The following is a 22,130-nucleotide window of genomic DNA, read 5'->3' on the forward strand; positions in this document are numbered from 1 at the left end:
AGCTATTAGAATTACAGATGCTCTCTCCTGTTTGATACAAGCAATGACTCGTGGAAGGAGCACAAATGGAGGAAACAGGTATGCCATACCGAAATCCCAAGGAACCGCCAGAACATCTATCAGGGCGGCCTGAGGATCTCTTGACCTTGAACCGTACCTTGGAAGCTTGGCATTCTGACGAGATGCCATCAGATCCAACAACCGGCAACCCCCACTTGAGGGTTAACCTGGAGAACACCTCCGGATGGAGAGCCCACTCCCTGGGATGAAAGGTCTGTCTGCTCAGAAAATCCGCCTCCCAGTTTTCCACTCCTGGAATGTGGATGGCATATAGAAGACAATTGTGAGCTCCTGCCCACTGAATAATCCGAGCCACCTCCTTCATGGCCAAGTAACTCTGAGTTCCACCCTGGTGGTTGATGCAAGCCACTGAGGAGATGTTGTCTGACTGGAATCTGGTAAACCGGGCTAAGGACAACTGAGGCCAAGCCATCAGGGCATTAAAGATTGCTCTCAACTTCAAGATGTTTATGGGGAGAGAAGACTCCTCCTGAGTCCATAGGCCCTGAGCCTTTAACGAGTCCCAGACTGTTCCCCAGCCTAGCAGGCTGGCGTACGTGGTAACAATCACCCAGGAGTGTCTCCGGAAGCATGTGCCCTGAGACAAATGATCCTGAGAAATCCACCACGAGAGAGTCTCTTGTCAACTGGTCCAGATTTATCCTCTGAGACAGATCCGAATAATCTCGGTTCCATGTTCTGAGCATGCATAATTGCAGAGCTCTCAAATGGAATCGAGCAAAGGGAATAATGTCCATGAAAGCAACCATCAGACCAATTACCTCCATGCATTGAGCCACTGATGGCCAAGCAGTAGACTGTAGAGAGAGGCAAGAGGAGAGAAGTTTGGATTTTCTGACTTCCGTCATGAAATATCTTCATAGATAGGAAATCTATGATGGTCCCTAAGAAACACACCCTTGTAGCTGGAACAAGGGAACACTTCTCCAGATTCAGTTTCCATCTGTGGGAACGTAGAAGTCAACAAGATCTCTGTATGAGAGTTTGCTAGTTGAAAAGATGGCGCCTGAACCTATATGTCATCCAGGCAAGGTGCCACCGCAATTCCCTGAGACCTGACAACTGCCAAGAGAGCCCCCAGAACCTTTGTGAAAATTCTGGGAGCTGTGGCAAGGCCAAATGGAAGAGCAACAAATTGAAAGTGCTTGTCTAGAAAAGCGAATCTCAGGAACTGTTGATGATCCCTGTGGATGGGAACATGAAGATACATGTCCTTCAGGTCTATGGTCATCATGAACTGACCCTCTTGGACCAAAGGCAGAATGGAATGAATAGTTTTCCATTTTGAAGCACGGTACCCTGAGAAATTTGTCGAGACACTTTAGGTCTAAAATGGGTCAAAAAATTCCGTCTTTTTTGGGAACCACAAACAGATTTGAATAGAATCCTAGACCCTGTTCCCTTACTAGAACTGGAACAATCACTCCCAGGGAGGAAAGGTCCTGAATGCAGCTTAGGAATGCCTCTCTTTTTACCCGATCTGCAGATAACCTTGAGAGGAAGAATCTACCCCTAGGAGGACAAGTCTTGAATTCTATTTTGTAACCCTGAGATACTATATCCACACCCCAAGGGTCTGGGACACTGCCCCCCACTTGAACCAATCTCGGACCAGGGGCAGACCCTTCATGCTGACTTAGACTTAGATGGAGGCTTCTTTGATTGCTTCCCCTTATTCCAAGTCTGATTGGATCTCTAAGAGAACTTGGATTGCTCTGGCTTGGAGGAAGGGGAGGAAGTCTTTTGACCCTTGAAGTACACAAAAGGTCCGAAAATTAGAATTCTGACATCCCTTAGGTTTATTCTTATTGTCTTGTGGACCAGACCAGACCAGGACCAAACAGGGTCTTACCCTTATAGGTAGCGACAGGAGCTTGGACTGTCAGCTGACCAGGATTTTAGCCACAGAGCCCTATGGGCTAGGACAGTGAAGCCAGACATCTTGGCTCCCAGTCTAATGACTTGCATATTAGCATCAGAGATAAAGGAATTGGCTAGTTTGAGAGCCTTAATCCTATCTTGGATCTCCTTTAACAGAGTCTCCTCTAAAATCAATTCGGACAAAGCATCACACCAATAAGATGCTGCACTTGTTACTGTGGCAATACAAACTGCAGGTTGCCATTGTAGACCCTGATGAACATACATTTTCTTTAAATAAGCCTCCATCTTCCATTTAGAAGTAAACGAAGGAGTTCAAGCTTAAATCTGAAGTTTACTTCTTCAGAATCAGTCAAAGGATTTATACTGTCAGAGTCTGAGATTTCACCCTCAGAAGCTATCGAGGTATCCTCCTCATCAGACTTATGAGGGAGGTCAACCTTCGCAGCAGCAGATGGGACAGGCACCTTATTACCAGAAAAATGTTTAGATTTCCTCTTGCGCTTCCCCATTATGGGAAAAGCAGATAAAGCCACAGATACCGCAGAAGATATCTGTGCAGCAAAATCTATTGGCAAATACACTCCTCCAGGAGGCTGAGAGGAACTGCAGAGAACTGTATGTGAAGCCGTTAAGGCTTGGGACGTTTGAGGAGAAAGCTGTGGCATTGCCTGAACAGCATCATCCTGAGAGACATTAGGCTCAGAAACCAAGTAACTTATATTTACATTTTAAGGTTTTTTCTAAACATGAGGAACAAAATTGCATAGACAAGACAATTGTCATTATCCATAGCTAAAAAAGTACCCAAAAAGTAAAGACTGTCACTTTAAAAAAAAAGTTTTTTTTTTTTGTTTTTTTCTTTCCAAACCCTAGGCAAATAAGTAAAAAATACACCTCTACACCGCAGAAGCTGAGGTGCCCTACCATAACCTTCAAAAACTGAACGAGCTAAGGACTCTCCAGTCGGCTAGAAGATATCTCACAGCCACATGAAGAAAAACTCACAGGAAGGACACCGCTCCGCTCAGAATCAGAAAATCGGGAGGTCATGTGAGCGGCATCAAAAGAAACTGCGCAATAAGTAAAAAACGTGCGTTTCATACTCTGAAGTAAAAATAGAAGTAACCGTTTAAAACATTCCCCACATAAGATCTTATTGAAAATAAAAATCATATAGCCATAGGGTCATAAGCCATCCCAAACCTATAAGGAAGGCCGTTAACCCTTTAGTCTCTTACACACACAAATAGTGCCTGCAAACTGCCCCAAAGAATCCTCAATAAAGGATTATAAATGTCCCATGAAATTAATGCAGAATTAAAATAGATAGTGCAAGTCTCCAGTACCTAGAAGACAAGTGGCACTTACCTGCATATGCAGCTGTCGGGCATGAAGACAGCTCACAAGGTGTAAAAGGACACATACTCCTATAAGAGACCTGAAGAAAAAGAAAGAACAGAGTAGCCAACTCTGGCTTTCTATACCAAGGGCAGCAAATATGTTAGAACACAAAGCAAGGACCACCTCACCACTTTCTAACTGCTTAAAAGCCACAACTACTCTTACTCAAGAGATTGATGTAGACACAGCTAAACCTAAATCATTGCTTGTAGGGAAAAGTACCCAAAAAAGGAATAAAATCTTCAGGCACCAACTTTACGTCCTCCATTGACTGAGGCAAAGAGAATGACTGGGGGTTATGGGTAAAGGAAGTGACACTTAACAGCTTTGCTGGGGTGCTCTTTGCCTCCTCCTGCTGGCCAAGAGTGAATATCCCACTAGTAATTGGAATGACGTTGTGGACTCTCCATGTCTTAGGAAAGAAAAAGCCTGTTTAATTTCATTTGTTGAGTAATTTTTAGCAGTTTATAGTCCAGATGTAAATGTAGTATTATACCTCATGAATTTTACTGTGCGCCCCTAAAGAAGTCTGTCATGTGAAGGATGTAGCACACCCGCATTATTGGGCATGCAGGTGTTAGCGAATCTTACGCTATCACTCAAATGATAAAAATAACTTTGGACTTGTAGTATAAGTACAAATGCAGAAGCGTTAGTGACTGATTTTGAGTGATGTTAACACCCAATATTTTTGCAATCCTCTTGTAATCTAGTCCATGATGCTTAAATAGACGTGATACCCAACATTTTTATTTCATGATTCCGACAGAGAATACAATTTAAAACTTTCCAATTTACTTCTATGATCTTTTTTGCTTTATTCTCTTGGTATCCTTTGTTGATGAAGCAGCAATGCACTACTGGGTGCTTGCTGAATGTACTGGGTGGGCCAACAACATGATGCATATATGAACTTCCACCAATCAGCAGCTCCTGATTCTACCTAGGTATCCCTTTCAACAAAGGATATCAAAAGAACAAAACAAATTAAATAATACAAGGGAATTGGAAAGTTGTTTAAAATCACATGCTCTATCTGAATCATGAAATAAAAAAATGGGGTTTCAACTATGCATAGCAAAATACTTTGTAATGTACTATTTCTATATTTTGTCTCCTTGTCCACCTGCAATTTTAAAAAGTGCATTCTCCAGACTTCAGCAGCCAAACCCTGATTGATGGATCAGTGCAGATAAAATAATCAATACTGAAGAGGCTTTTCAAACGTTAATGTCGCTGGACTACAAACCAATGCAAATTTGCTACCAAAACGTTTTGGGTTTCATATCCCTTTTTAATTTTCCTATATGTCCATATTACATACATTGGGCCGGATTACGAGTGGTCACGAGTGAAAAGGGATTCATTGCGTCTGTTGGGTGCAATTAAAGTTAATAGCGCACCCTCAGAGCTCTGGTTACTGTAACTGTTTCGCGAAACAAAAGAGTGTCACAAAACACATAAAAAATACATTACAAAGTACAGTTACACTCATAATAACACTGTCTAATAAAAATATATACAGGTATCCCTCAGTTTACGCCGGGGTTAGGTTCCAGAAGTAATGGTTGTAAATTGAAACTGTTGTAAATTGAAACCCAGTTTATAATGTAAGTCAAAGGGAAGTGAGGGAGATAGGTTCCAAGCCCCTCTCAAAATTGTGATGAGTAACACCTAATACATTATTTTTAAAGCTTTGAAATGAAGACTTTAAATGCTGAACAGCATTATAGACCTAATAAAATAATCACACAACACAGAATTTATAATTAAACTAAGTTAAATGAACAAAAACTTTTGCTAAACAGCATTATAAACCTAATAAAATAATCACACAACACAGACTTTACTTTCATTTTTCTGCAAACAGTTCTTTCTATGCATTCCAATCTGGACTGATTTATAGACAGGAAGATCTTGATCCTTTGAAATCTGTTCGATAGCTCAGATCTGGTTAAACTGATTAATTTCAGCTTGCTTGGCTTGCATATCTTTGCTGCAACACAAGCGGACAGCTCCACCTACTGGCTATTTTAATCAATTCACTGCTTCTCAATGCATTTCAATAGCAGTCACATGACTGAAAAAAAGGTTGTTATTCTGAAACGGTGCAAATTGAACCGTTGTAAACCAAGGGCCACCTGTATATATTTACATATGTATAAAAAGAAGTAGAATGCCACAGGAAAGAGAAAACCGTAGACTGGGGAAAGCAACACTTATAGTTCTGCGCTAAAGTTAAATAAGTCTAAAAGAACAACAATGGCTGCTGTAATAAAAATAGGGATACATAATAACAAAAGTAAATTATAATATCACCTAATCAAAGATATAGGAACAGAAGAGGTGTAATAGCGCCAAAGTAACATAGACCAGTGAATCAATTAAAAAGTTAGGATATGATAATCCCCATATAATGTAAATCCAAAAGGTATTCCACTTACTAGAAAAAACCTCATTCTAATGAGGTAAATTGACACATCTATGAGGGAGAGACCTCCAGTGAAATAAATCTGGGCAGTTTTGATGGCAGATTCTTCCCCTCTTGGAGTATGGTATATCCAGTCTTTCAGTTTGTTCTGGCTAAATCTCTGTATATCCTCTCATTCAGTATATATCGATCATCTGAACCTGTGTCCTGGTAATGTCTAAAACTGCTGACTGTACTGAAGGGGGGATTGAAGACACAGCACTGCCTGCCACAGGTTTTGTATGAGTGAAGGTTCTAGTTCTGTTGTTTAGTTGTTGGCTGGAAGCTGCTCAGGTGAATCTCAACTATGGCAATTAGCAGAGGTGATCAAACTGAAAGACTGGACATACCCTAATCTAGTAAGTGGAATACCTTCCGGATTTACATTATATGGAGATTATCATATCCTGACTTTTTAATTGACTCATATGTACAGGGCCGCCATCAGGGGGGGAATAGGGTGACTCCTGTCAGGGGCCCAGTGGGCCAGGGGCGCCCCATGAGGCCAGCACAACTATTATTTTTTACATTTTGGCAGCCACCAGAGGGCGCTACAGCAGAGTGCTATCGAGCGTGGGGAAATATCATTACAAGAAGTAAAGCATTAGCATTTGAGAGGATTTCTGAGTGTGCACTAAACCACTATGCACAGTGTGATATAGACTTGGCACTTCAGTTTCTACAGTGTGTGCCTGAGTCAAATGGCAGATCACTTTCATTTGCAGAGTAAGTAGGACTTACTTAATTAAATGTTTTTTTCGTTTATTTGTGCAATTTCATATTGTAAATTTAGTGTGGTAGTTGTATGGTGGGGCCAGGGGTCCATAAATACACATTTTTAAGCAATATGAAGCAGTGTATTTATGATTATTTGGCAATGCTGTAGAAATTCTATATTTAAAACCATGCAGAAATGTTTGCTTCTCAATACACAAATGGGTAGGTGCCCTTTTGGCAGATATGATTTTTTTAATTTATATATATATTTTAATTACATTCCAGTTTACTGCCCCTTTATGCGAGGACTTTCCTGATGTCAGGAGGCATTTAATATAAGATTTTTACATCTGCATAAAATGTTGTACTCGCAGGCTAAGATTGCTCAGTGTTTGTAATGAGGCAGGTTAACTTAACACTGTTCAGTTTACACTACAGCTGAATTAATTTTGAAATACATACAAACAAGCCTTAATCCTGCATTTAACCAGATCTAATGGTATGAGACTGAGTACCACAGCTTATGATTCCACCAAGACCATATAGAGTACAGCATTTTAAAAATCCATAAGTACAGCTGACAGATTTGAATTGTTGCTCTGGGTTGGGGAAAATGGGGTTGGGGGGAACAAACATATGTCAACCTTTCAAAAGTACTTTTCTTCATCTACCCCTTCTGACAGATCAATAATGTACAATTTTATATTCACATAAGTATTTTTGTTTGCTCATTTACAAATATGATTCTTTAAAAAGTAATCTCTTAATTTCTGCCATTTTTTTTATCATCCTTGTCACACACTGTTGATTTAGGGGATGGCAATGTGCAGACATTTTACCTCCTGTGAGTGTTTCTGTTGGTGTCTGTGTTTATGTCTTTGTGCTTTTGTTGATGTCTCTATGAGTGTGTATGTATTTCTTTTCTGTGGGTCTCTCTGTGAGGGTTTATGTGTCTGTCTTTGTGCATTTTCTGTGGATGTCTCTGTGAGGGTGTGTGTGTGTATGTATGTCTTTGTGTGTTTTCTGTGAGTGTCTCTGTGTGTGTGTGTCTTTGTGTTTTCTGTGGGTGTCTGTGAGTGTGTATGTCTTTGTGTGTTTTCTGAGGCTGCCTCTGTGGGTGTTTCCTTGGGTGTATGTGCAAGTTTGTGTTTGAGTTTGTGTGTGTCCATTGTCTGTTCCTTTTTAGGACATTTTGACCTTACTACTGAGTTCTGTGTTTGTGTGTTACTACCTTCACAACATTTCCAAGTTTGACTACACTTAAGAATAAAGTGCATATAAGTTTTAGTCACTTGGTCGAAAATTGAACATGTCAAGGGGGGGGGGGGGGCTAATCATTGGTTTAGAAAGGGGCCCCAAAATTTCTAATGGCGGCCCTACATACGTACGCATATACACTTCACTGATTTAAAGTCAAGGTTACTTTGGCATTATTACACCTCTTCTGTTCATATATATATATATATATATATATATATACGTATATATACATATAAGTACATTGGAGCCCTTTACTGTAAAGTAGATGGAAACATGTAAAAGCCTATTGATGTAATATTCATATTTAATAAAGTGTTTAATACTGTGTATTTAGTGTAATTATTTCACATTCCAATATTCTGTACATAGCAGAATATGTTCTTTGTATTTATAAATAGATATCCCTTTATTTATCAGTATATATCTATACCTATATATAATAATGTATATATATATATATATATATATATATATATATACAGTATATGTATGTATTTATTAATAAATAGAACATATTCTGCTATGTGAAGAACATTGAAATGTGAAATATTCATATTTTCATGTCGAGTTAGCACACTTGAGAATATGCGATCGGGTTTACACGTGAGTAGGGTGATAGTTTTTTGTTTTTCCCCCACCTTTTTGCTCCAATGACTTCTATGGGGGAATACGTTAACGTGTGTGCATTATCCTAACTTTCTTTTTTGCGCGCATCGTGTTAGGGCAGTAAAATTCTTATACTTCCAACTTGTAATACTAGCGCTACCTAATGCTCACAAAAAGCTTACTTCTAGAGGAGTAATATCGGAAGCGTTAAATACCGCTTTACTTGTAATTTGGCCATTGTCGGGAGTGTTTCAGTATTAAATGTTTCTTGTAGAAAATAATTCAGTTAACTATTCTTATAATGTGGATTGTTTTAAATAATAATTGCAATGATTCTACCTGCTCTTACAAGCAAATATATTTAGAAACTACTTTCATTTCAATGATTTTTTGGCACCATCCTGCTGCACAACATATTTTCTAACATGTATTGATGTGTAACAACTCAGCTAGACACAAATCCTATTATTGTAGACAAATGTATAAATCACAATGTTTCATTATCCATCTTAACCAGTGATATAAAGCAAAGTCTGCAAATATTTGCCAAGAACACACAACACTGATTTAATATTATTATGTGGCTCCCTTCTCAACTACAAGCAGGAGTCTGTGAGACTTAAATGGTATGAAACTGTATAATTATGTCTTTTACAAGGATGACTGGCAGACTTGTATATTGTAATTCAAGTATGAAAAAAAACTAACAATTTCATCTAGATGCTAACTACTTTAGAATGAATGTATTGTATTGTAGCATTGTTTTCCTGAAAGAAACTAAAAATATTTATTTCTTAGTGAGGTATACGTGTTTAAATGGCCACCTACTCTTCTTTTTAAAGTGATCTGTTAAAGGGACAGTAGACAGTAGAATACAGTAGAATACAAGTGGAGCACTAATGATAGCACAGGACGCGATACGCAATCCATGGTAAATCGCATTTACCAGAAAAGGGTTAGCGCGGCTTACATCACTCTAGCACAACCTATATTTTCAATGGATATTGTGACCGTGCTAAATAGACCTTGCATTACAAGTTGAAAGGTATAGGGTGCGTTCAAGCAAAAGTCGAAACTGCACTAAAATATTTAGCACAACTAATAAAATAAATAAACATAATAAAATAAAGTATTACACTCATATATAGACTTTTTAATACAAATATATAATTTAAATATTGATAAAAAGGTTAAGGGATATGATATATGACAAAGTGTTTGACTGGAAAGGGCTCCTATATATATATATATATATATATATATATATATATATATATATATATATATATACACATGAGGCTGAAGGTGAGTTCACAGAAATAAAGAGCGGAAGCTCAGGTTTGGAACCAGGGGCTGCTTCGGCGTCTCTCCCGAGGCAAGAAAGACTAGTCAAACAAGATGTTTGTAGTCTTTATATGAACAATTCAATAAGTCCCCTTTTACATGGTATTTTACATGGACGTATTGAATTGTTCACACACACACACACACATATATATATATGTACACTTATGAGTCCTTCCCAATCAAATACCTTTAAATATGCAATATCATTTGTATTCATTTTTAACGTTTACATTTTTAAAATATATATATAAATTAGGTATGCACTGAAATGAAAATTCTGGAACGAAACCGATACCAAAAATTCAGGAAAACTAAATGAAACTGAATTTTTTCTTTTCTTTTTTAACTACAGTGTGTGTGTGTAGCTAAGAGAGCTTGTAGGTGGGAAAACTCCAACAAATGGTCGTGGTCACTTGTCCCGTAGGGCGTGATCTGCAGTGAAACTGGTGGAGCTCTACAAGGGAGAGCGTGGTTATAGCCAGACAACAATACGAGGTGGACATGTGTTTTGTTTTTGGGTGTAGCTATCTTTGCGATGTGCGTAACTGCCCCTGATCGTATCTCTGCATCGTTCCTGGTTCGGGTCTCACCCGTCAGATTATATGTCCGGAGCCCCAAATGGAGTCTGCCTGTCACCTATCACCAGGACCACCAGACTTAGCTACGACCTTACGTGCAAGGTGGTTATAGAAAGTTACTGTGCTTTTTTTTTAATATACTGTCTGGTGGGTGCTAATTTGTACCAACTGTGTGGGTGCTTGGGGCTTATGCATATATAGTGTGCACGCATATTTGCTTCAGGTGAATAGAATGTCTACGCACAAGAGGCTGATGTATGATCACTGTATATAAGGGGTTATACATATTCACTGAGTGTGCTTAGGGCTGTCTGATAATATCAAGTGTTTATAAACATGTTACTTATCCTCCTTTGAATACTGTAAGCAGAACTTTGGTTTCCTTCTAAAAAAAAAAAAAAAGGCACGGCTGGTTTCAAATATCATCATGTCATGGTACTTATGTGTGTGCTCTGTGTACCAAGCCAGTGCTGTGCTGCTCACCTTATGCTAAGGATAGACATGTAAATCAATAGAACAGGGGAGGGCTGTACATTTTTAGCCATTTTGGTCCTCTTTGGGCTGAAATTGGAATTGCACATTTTCGGCGGCCCAAATTTTAGTGCATCACTAGTATTATTCTTTATTTAGTTCTGTGTAACAGAATCAGATTTAACCGTTTTTTGTTTCTTTACCAATAATCAAAATAAAGTATAGTCCTAGAAAACTATTATTATATGCAAAACAGTAAGTCAAGTAATGAACTCAAACAGAAGCTCTAGGCTGGAACCAAATTTGAAATATGCTACACAATAATTTTACAGAAAATAAAAGGCAAAAAAAACAAAAACCGAAATAACCAAAAATGCAATTTTTGGCTGAAACTTTCTGCGGCCGAAATTTCGGTGCATCCCTAAATTCTTATGTTCTTCACTTACAAACAATATATATATAGGTATATATTTTACAAAGTATTCTTAACGCACCTTTGATTTTAGCGCAGCTGATCTAGTGCAGTGTCAGGTTAGCGTGCAAGCCATAACTAACAGGCATTTCTTCAGTGGAGAGAAGGAGTTAGTGTGGTTGCAGTATCCAAAGTCCGGAAGTTAGCTTGCTTCAGTCTTTTGCTTGTGTGCTACCTTTTAACTTTCAACTTATAATACACACACTAATGCCGCTTAGCTAATTTGTTTACTTTTAACGCAGTTAGCACTTGAGTGGGGAAAAAATTAACGCGGCCAAAATGTTTAGTTGTGGTTGATATGTTTCCATTTCCATTTTTTTATCTAGCAAAATTAAAGATTTTCTAATTCTCAGAACTTGAAATAAACAGTACAGGTTTCTCAAGGACAAACCTGCTACATGTTGTTCCCTAAATGGCTTTAAAGGGACAGCAAGGGTTTTCAAACCTTTCCTTTAGCATCCCTAACAGGCCAGATTTTAAGGATATCTGAACTGTAGCACAGGTGAAATAATCAGTTGATTAGTAAACATGGTAATTACCCTGCTTGAAAATGATTTGAAAAATCCTGAAATAGCCCATTTAACTGAATTGCAGTTTCTAACTAATTCAGTTAACTAATTTGATGCATTCTCTTTGTATTCTTTGGTGAAAAGCATGCAGTTTACCATACAGATACAATCCTGTTTGGGAGCCATAAGCCACAAACATTGAGGCTCTCAAGAAAAAAGCAGCCAATGATTAGCAAGGCCATGCAACTGCTTCTACTGATTGGTGCAGTGGTCAGGTTCTGTTCAGGAGCTACAACTTGCTCTTCCAAGAGGTAATTTGCCTCTTTGCTTAAACCGTTTGTGGCTTTAAAAACATAGGCCTAGATTCACATATAAGGCTGCAGAGGGGCCTTACTGCAAAGTTGAAATCATGTTTTAAATTAAAGGGCTATTAAATACAGTAGAATTGCATAATCAACACGTACATAATAAAAAGACAATGCAATAGCAGTCACTCTGAATTTTAAATGAGCAGTAGATTTTTTTTTTGAATATTTTCAAAATTGACTTCAATGTATCATGTTACAGCCATCAGCCAATCACAAACTCATATACATATACACTGAGAACTCTTGCACATGCTCAATAGGAGCTGGTGCCTCAGAATGTATGCATAGAAAAAGACTGTGCACAATCTGATGGAATGGAAATAAACTAGAAAGTCTCTGCATGCTTTATCTGAATCATGAAAGTAACATTTTGGCTATAGTGTCCCTTCAATTGTGCCTCGCTTCACCTATCTATCTGAGTGTATTGTTAGTGGTTGTTTCTGTATATAGTTGGCCAATATATGAATCAGAAACATAGAAACATAGATAAGAGCAAAAAAGGCCCATTAAGTCTACCCATGTTACATGTTACTGTTTTCTTAGGTTACCCTTAAGCATATCCCAGGTATTTTTAAATTATTTTACAATCCATCACCCTTTCTGTAAAAAATGCTTCCTCACATTTCTCCTGAATATGTTACCCTCTAACTTTGTGACCACTTGTTTCGGTATTTCTTTTTTTGTAGAAAATGCTTTCAGCTTCCACTTTATTAAGTCCCTTCATATATTTGAAGGTTTCTATCATGTCACCGCTTTCCCTTCTCTTTAATCTATAGATATTTAGGTCATAGAGTCTTTCTTTGTACGTTTTAGACCATGTACCATTTTAGTAGCCCTCCTTTGGACAGTTTCTAGTTTATTTTATCATTTTGAGGATATGGTCTCCAGAACTGTACACAATATTAAAGATGAGGCCTAACTAGAAATCCTTTTGCAATTAAAACAATAATGGAATTGAAATAATGTACACGGCTGTAAGTGTAGAATATTCATGTATGTGTAGTTATAGGAAATTATTAGTCTCACTGGACAGAACAAGGGGCATCTCAGAAAACTTGTAGACAAGGCCTTCCTGGTCATTTTTAACTAAGACCGCAGTCAAACATTAAATTTATAAAGACCCTAGCACCCTTGCGAAGAATAATTCATGTCCCACCATTCCAAAGCTGGCAACGCTGCCTCTTTTTTTTCCATTTGTTATTTACCTTCTCAAAGTTTTATTTTGTGCACATGTTAAAGTGGACCTTTCTTTTATAAATGATGTATTTTGCTTTCTGTTTTAATTAGTTTCTTTTATAAGGTACTTTGTTATGTTGGTATACTTGACAATGGAACTCGTTCTACATGACGAGAGGTGAACAGTTACAAGATAGATCAGGCTTTATTGTTCACAATGGAGCTTAACTAGGGGCTGTATTAATGTTGTTGTAGCAAGTTTTTTTTTATCCTGGATATTATTTTCATTAAAGGACCAGTAAACACAATAGATTTGCATAATCAACAAATGCAAGATAACAAGACAATACAATAGCATTTACTCTGAATTTCAAATGAGTAGTAGATTCTTTTCTAACACATTTCAAAGTTATGTATATTTCCACTCCCCCTGTACCATGTGATAGCAATCAGCCAATCACAAATGCATATACGTATAGTCTTAGTTCTTGCACATGCTCAGTAGGAGCTGGTGACTCAAAAAAGTGTAAATATAAAAGACTGTGCACATTTTTTTTAATGGAAGTAAATTGGAAATTTCTTTAAAATTACATGCTGTATCTGAATCATGAAAATGTAATAAAACCTGAGTGTCCCTTTAACAGGTTTTATTAAATCTAACCTATAGTCCCAATGATTAGTAATTTAAAAATAAAATGACTTTGTATAACAAATTAGAGCATTTCATTTTTGGATTAGAATGTCCCATTGCTGAAATAATAAAATGCTCTAAATCCATATAGAGCACTTTTCCTATTTCCTAATAAACATATTTTCATAAGTACCTGTTTAACCACAGCAAAATGATTAAACACAGTCTGTAGACCAGACCAATGTACAAGTGTTATTTGTGCAGCGCCTGGCATAATTTTAAAGGTCAAATAAAAATACTGGCTAAAAATGTAATAAAAAATCTATTACAAAAGGAACAATAATAGTAAATTATGCAATTTGTTCATATTTAAAATATTTATAAATATCTACTTAAAGTGAAGGTCAATTTTGACGAATTAGTGCTCGGTTTTTAATAATTTTAAACGTTTTCTTCAAAAAACTTACCTTTTAATCCTGAAAGCTGCACCATCGATTCCCCCGGCCGTCGGAAGCCTCTGCTTATGTCAGAAATGACGAATACAGCTTCCTCCAATCACGGCGTTCCCCTCCCCGGGTGATTATGGCCTGAGGGAACGCCATGATTGGATGAAGCCGGATTCCTCATTTTGGACCCGAGTAGAGGGCTTGCGACGGGCGGAGGAAGCGCTGCAGCGGCTCTCAGAATTAAAAGGTACGTTTTTTTTAAGAAAACGGCAGAAATGTCAATTTTGATGAATTAACGTGCCCTTGTTTTTAATAAAAACCGGGCACTAATTAGTCAAAATTGACCTTCACTTTAAAGGGACAGTATACACTCATTTTCATATAAATGCATGTAATAGACGCTACTATAAAGAATAAGATGCACAGATACTGATATAAAAATCCAGTATAAAACTGTTTAAAAACTTACTTAGAAGCTGTCAGTTTGGCTCTGTTGAAAAGGTAGCTGGAAAGCCCACTGCAAGTGGCAAATAAGACACTTCCCCCCTCCCCCTTCTTTTGCATATGAAAAGACCCTTTACACAAACAGGAGCAAGCTGGAGAAGGTAGCTGACAGTATTCACATAAAACTTTGGGGCTTGGTTAGGAGTCTGAAAATCAGAGCAATGTTATTTAAAAATAAGCAAAACTATACATTTATTTAAAAAAACACCTTTATGAGCTATATAAATAGATCATCTACAAAACATTTATGCAAAGAAAAAATGAGTGTATAATGTCCCTTTAAGTCAAACTTGCCTTTTTTATATTTACATGGATTAAACACAATTTATTTTCTTAGACTAAGGAATAAAAAGATTGTTCAATGCAACTCAGGCAAAATTTAAAACATACCAAAAGAACGCAATTGTCAGCCTACTGTGAGATCAATTTAACATGGCAAAGAACAAGAATTTAAAATGTAACTCTTTAAAACTTGTTATCCTAGATCTAGAGGAAAAAATCCATTACGTTAAGCAATTTATTGAACAAAGTGTCATGAGTTTTCTAGATTTCATGTTTTACATTTAATTTAAGGGGTAGACAAATGTGTTTCAAATTTAAAAGTCTGCAAGGATACTGACTCTTTTAAAGAACCAGAAACAGGATGATTATATACAGATATAATCCAAAAAGTTATAAACCAGAAGTAAAACTGGAAATCTGGAATTTGGAATTTACTCAGCCATATTTTTTTAAAGTGTATAAAGAAAATCTAATTTACATAGCTAAAATGATATACTAAGTTTCACACAATATTCAAGGCTATGACCACCACAACGTCCCCCATATCCTGAAGTGTATTTCACCTGGCGCTAGAGTCCTTTTTTTAGGTGCCATGGAAGTTGTTGAACCCTATGCCACACTACTCAAGTGTAAAATAAAACAAGTTATATAGCAGTTAATAATATTTTGTATGACTAATCTAATGTCATTTAGAATCTTATTAAAGATTATTAAAGTGACAACAAATATAATCATCAGGAAATATATTATTAGAATGGTACACTTGCTTTAACAATGTAACAAAATCTAAGTACATTTTAATAGTTCAATGATCTCACATTCAGAAGCGTCATATGCACAGGAGCTGATTGCTATCTCTGAATATGTAGAATATTTACCAATCAGTGCTGGAGTAAGCTGAGAGACTTGCACTGTGCACATGGTGACAATATTGGCGCTAAAAATAAACAAAAAAAACCTACAACTTTTTTTTAACAGAATAAAACTATTGTACGGACGTGTAAATTCCAGTGAATTCAATGATTTCTTTTGATGTTACTGAATTCCTACACTGACACCATGGTGGATGTTTATTTTATTTTGTTTCATTGTCTTGGTATCCTTTGTTGAAGGGCCAGAAATGCATTACTGGGAGATAGCTGAACACATCAAGTGAACAAATAACAAGAGGCATATATGCACAACCACCAGCAGTGCATTGCTGCTCCTCAAACAAAGAATACCAAGAGAATTAAGCAAATTTGTTGATAGAAGTAAATGTATAAGTTGTTTACAAATTGTATACTCAAACTGAATCATGAAAGAAAATGTTTAGGTTTTAGGAAAGTTTAATTCTGGCATAACTGTCTTTTAAAGTATGTTTTCCTGTTGTATTATATAATACACTAAATGGCCAAACGTATGTGGACACCTGACCATCACACCTATATGAACTTGGACATCCCATTACAAAACTATGGCCATTAATATGGCTCCCCCCCCTTTGCAGCTATAACAGCCACTACTCTTCTGTGCCCATTCAGACAAGAGAGCATTGGTGAGGTCAGGCATTGATGTTGGCCGAGAAGGTCTGGCTCATAATTCATCACAAAGGTGTTCATGGTTTAAAGTCAGGCCTCTGTGCAGGCCACTTGAGTTTCTCCACAACAAACTATGTCTTCAGGACCTCCCTTTGTACACAGGTGCACAGTCATGCTAAAAAAAAACATAAAAGGTCCTTCTTCAAATTATCACCACAAAGTTGGAGGCACCCAATTGTCTAAAATGTCTTTGTCATTAAGGTGACATACATTGGGAGTCTTTTATACAGTTGCTTGGTCATAGAAACCCATTTCATGAAGATCCCAATGCTTCCAGTTCTTGTGCTGTTGCTGCTTCCAAAGGCAGTTTGGATCTTGGTAGTGAGTGAAGCAACAGATGATTTTTTACACACTACATGATTCAGCACACAATAGCCCCGCTCTATGAGGTTCTGTGGTCTACCATTTTGAGACTGTGTTGTTACTAGACGCTTCCGCTTCACAATGATAGCACTTACCATGACTGGCGCAAAAATTTAACAAACTGACTTGTGGCAAAGGTGGAACCCTATAACAATATCACGTTTAAAGTTACTGAGCTCTTCAGTAAGACCCATTGTACTGGCAATGTTTGTCTATGGAGATTACATGGCTATGTGCTGGATTGTATGCACCTGTTAGCAATGGGGTGTGGCTGATACACCTGAGCTCAATAATTAGTATGGGTGTCCACATACTTTTGGCCAAAATGTTTTCACAGCAAACATATGCCTCCACATTTAGTTTTCCCCTCCTTAGTCTTTGCAATGTTCAAGTTGCCTCTAGCATCATGTACTTCATATGTATGAGTGACTGCAGAGGGATTTAAAGAGACATAAAACTCAAAATTCAACTTTGATGACAGATAGACCATGCAATTTTAAGAGACATTTAATTTCCCTTCTGTTATCCAATTTACTTTGTTCACTTCCTATGCTTTGTTGAAAAGCATACCTAGTTAGGCACACAAGCAGCAATGCACTACTGGGAGATATCTGGTGATTAGCTGGCTACACACATATGCCCCTTGTTATCTACAGCACTCTGTTAACTGTGTGTTTAACTTCTCAGGAGGGGGGTTAAACACATAGTTATATGCAAGAAATAGTGCAGTAATAAAATGCCCTAACATATTACAGCATTTTTTCTTTGCACTTTGATGTCACTTTAAGGGCATGTCTACTTGCCCAGCCATATACCTAGTAGCTCTTAGCAAACTCACTGCTATATGGTTGATATTATGCAAAGTATAAAAAAATAGATATAAAAATCCTGTTTTCAATTGAACTGCACAGATCAGAAAAATGAAAACATTTCAGTATTATGCTATGTGACATAATTAATTGTTTTCTTATATAATCAAACACTAAATAGATAAGGACTGTGGTCAGTAAAGTAAAACTTTGTAGAAGAGCATTAAAGGGACAGTCTAGTCAAAATTAAACTTTCATGATATAGATAGGGCATGCAATTTTAAATAACTTTCAAGTTTACTTTTAACATCACATTTGTTTTGTTCTCTTGGTATTCTTTATTGAAAGCTAAATCTAGGTAGGCTCATATGCTAATGTCTAAGCCCTTGAAGGCTGCCTCTTATCTCAGTGCATTTTGGCAGTTTGTGAAGGCTAGACAGTGCTAGTTCATCTGTGCCATATAGATAACATTGTGCTCACTCCAATGGAGTTACCTAGGAGCCAGCACTGATTGGCTAAAATCCATGTCTTTCAAAATAACTGAAATAAGGGGACAGTCTGCAGACGCTTAGATACAAAGTAATCCCAGAGGTAAAAAGTATATTAATATAACAGTGTGGGTTATGCAAAATTGGGAAATGGGTAATAAAGGGATTATCTATCTTTTTAAACAATACAAATTCTGGAGAAGACTGTCCCTTTAAGGGATGGAATCAGTCAGTTCAGTCAAGTGAAGATTATATGCTACTGTTTTCTATAAATTATAGCAAATATATACCCCTCTAGACTTAATTTGAGCTATACTAGTAAATCTATAGATGATATATATATAGATATATAGATAGATAGATAGATAGATAGATAGAATATATATATATATATACCGTATATATATATATATATATATATATATATATATATATATATTCTCCACATTTTAACCAACTGATGATTGTAAATTAGAATATAATTTTGTGTTCTTAAGAATAAATACAATATTATTCACTAATTCTATGAGATCCTGTTTTGACAGCTGACAACTTTCAAACAAGACTCAAATTGCACATCTTGTTGCTTAAAACCCATACAAGAAAGCTTAAACTCTCTATAATATAGGCAATTACAGACACAAAAGTTAAAATCATAAAACCCAAACCAGTATGTCTAATACACACTTTATTTATAGTTTCTGTATTAATCTAATAATGAAAATATTTATTTATCTCCCTATTTTGGTCTTCAGGATAAATAAAGTTATTATATACAAAGCTGTTTGACCTTCAAAAACTAACATGATACTTTCTGAACATCAGTTGTAAATATTAGCTTTTATTTTCCAAGTGGCATTTTTCCAAAAAGAATGAAAAACACTTGAGATCAGTTTACACCAATAGGTTGTAAAAATTCTTGTGATGGCTGGGCATGTTTTATGGGGTATCAGCGTTTAGTAAACATAGGCCTAAAACCAGCATCCATTCAACAATTCAGAGCAATTATTGTTTATACCAAATATGTCTATGTAAGATAAAATCATCTTTAAAAACTGCAACTTTATTATCATACATGGAAGACAAAAACCTGTGACAGAGTAATAAACTGTATTATGCACTCTTATTTTGTGTATTTCTACTTGGTATGTATAAAACAGGTAACAAATATGCATAAAAGGCAACACAACATTAACCCTTGGTAATTTAATATGTTGCAGTCCACTCTGACAGCCAAAGAGTTAAACTTGGAACTGAAAACAAAAATGCCAGTGAGCAAATAGCTTTACTATGCAGTCTCCCACTGGATTCATGCAAGCTGCAGTATAAATATTTTACTTCATGTTAGTGTAGAGGTTTGTGGTTTTTCCAAGCAAATTCACCCCACATATAAAACACAGCAAGTCACTTATTTTCTTTTTTTAAGCAAATAATAAAATAGCTGAAACACAAGAGTAGGAATGTACAAACTAAATGCATATTTTACATCCATGGACTCAAATTTAAATGTATTCCGCATCCTCAGCGTTGCAGCCATCCCTGTATCATTTGGTTTTTTTTTTAGATTATAGTAAAATGCACAAGGGGACAGATTAGTATAATGGATTAGTATAATATAGGGGAAAATAAGAGCTTTGTTTGCATGAAATACCAGATATGTGATTCATTTGTTTGTTAGCAGTTTAAATATTAATTGTACAGTGACTCATGAAACCCAAATAACTGCAGCATGGATGTATTTGTGCCTGATGACATCAAGGAGACTGGGATACTCCAAGTAATAACATATTCATTCTGCCTTTATATTTAATTTTTTTTTCTCTTTTCTTCCTCACATCATATTTGCTGTATTATATTTTTCTCCACTGTGCTTCTTTATGTGGAAGTCATCTGTCCCTTTCCATCCCCCCACAGAACACAATCTATAAATGTATAATATTTCTGTTTACTGCATTCTGCCAGTTTATAATGATCTCTGCACTCTTTGTCTACAAAAACTAATCTGTACAATTACATTATTAAGTCATTAGAAAATCCTTTTACTCACCAAATAACTGTTCTGCTTTTGGAAAACACGTCCTTTGATGTGGCTGTTTATAGAGAGCAGGGGTTAGTTTTCTCTTCTCTCGGTCCCTTGCTGTGTTGTGTTTCCAGGATCAGTCCTCCTCCTCAGCCCAGCACAGCCAGCCCTGTGTGAGGATAATACTGTGTGCTTCTAATCAGATGCTGGCAGCTCAGTGAGCCCAGGAATGTGCTATGATGTTTCTGCTCCTTAGCTGGGCTACTCCCCCAGGGTGAACGTGTCTGCTCTCCCCAGCTTTAACTATTAATAATCTAAAGCTGCAGCCTATAGAAAGTGTGCTCGGTTTAGCAGCCCAGACATCTGATCACATATGGCATGTTGCTGCTGTATGTTTCATGACTCAGTGGAAAAATCACTGCATCCTGTATTCTTCTCAGTGTGCACGTTTCCCCAATCTCTAAACGTCTCTCCAATGGACACGGAGGAAACTGAATACAATTGTCATAGCCTTTGCAGAATCCTGTAAATTGTGCTTAATCCAGTGACGTTTCGTGAACCTTTTAGCTGCCTCAGAAGATCTAAGAGTTGCAGCAGTGCCTGGTGGTAGCCAAAAGGTTAAACTTTAAAGGAGAGGCTTTTTGAACGTCACATTCTATGTGTTTTAGCTATAAGCAACAAACTAAAGTAAATTACAAGTTTCTAGCTATCCTATCATCCATCTATCTATAATCTATCTATCTATCTATCTATCTATCTATCTATCTATCTATCTATCTATCTATCTACCTATCTATCATCTATCTATCATCAATCTATAATCTATCTATCTATCTATCTATCTATCTATCTATCATCTATCTATCTATCTATCTATCTATCTATCTATCATCATTTATTCATATAATCTATCATCTTTCTATCTATCAATCTATCTATCTATCTATCTATCTATCTATCTATCTATCTGTCTATCTATATCTATCATCTATCTATCTATCTATCTATCTATCTATCTATCTATCTATCATCTATCTATCTATCTATCTATCTATCTATCTATCTATCTATCATCATTTATATAATCTATCATCTATCTATCTATCTATTTATCTATCTCTATCATCTATCATCTATCTATCTATCTATCTATCTATCTATCTATCTATCTATCTATCTATCATCATTTATTTATATAATCTATCATCTTTCTATCTATCTATTTATCTATCTATCTATCTATCTATCTCTATCATCTATCTATCTATCATCTATCTATCATCTATCTATCATCTATCTATCATCTATCTATCTATCTATCTATCTATATATCTATCTATCTATCTATCTATCTATCTATCATCTATTTATCTATATATCTATCTATCTGTCATCTATCTCTGTTTATATACTGTATATATGAAACAATTTTGTAACAACATGTATGTGTGTGTGTTTGCAACAATATTTTAATAGGGCTCAAAGGGTGCATTTTTAGTTATTTTTAAGTTGTTCAAAGTATTATAAGCTTTAAAAACTGCTGGAGCTTTTTCCAAATATGCTTTTGAGGGCACATTAATTATCTATGTCTGTAATTATAGAACCATTAAAACTATTTGTTTTTGAATAATCTTGCATATTTGTCAGACCATGTAGAGGTGTGTGGC

General features: G+C 36.4%; 1 protein-coding gene across 2 annotated transcripts in view; it reads right to left on the minus strand.

The window, feature by feature from the left end:
• Positions 1-21,045, minus strand: part of DAB2 (DAB adaptor protein 2) — a 347,304-nt gene extending 326,259 nt beyond the window's left edge. For both annotated transcript variants that reach the window (XM_053701226.1, XM_053701225.1), the window contains exon 1: positions 20,491-21,045. The gene's annotated coding sequence lies outside the window, so the exon portion shown is untranslated. The remainder of the gene's footprint in view (positions 1-20,490) is intronic.
• Positions 21,046-22,130: the final 1,085 nt, after the last annotated feature.

The sequence above is a fragment of the Bombina bombina genome, chromosome 2, assembly GCF_027579735.1.
Source record: "Bombina bombina isolate aBomBom1 chromosome 2, aBomBom1.pri, whole genome shotgun sequence".
In the NCBI taxonomy this organism is placed as follows: Eukaryota; Metazoa; Chordata; class Amphibia; order Anura; family Bombinatoridae; genus Bombina; species Bombina bombina.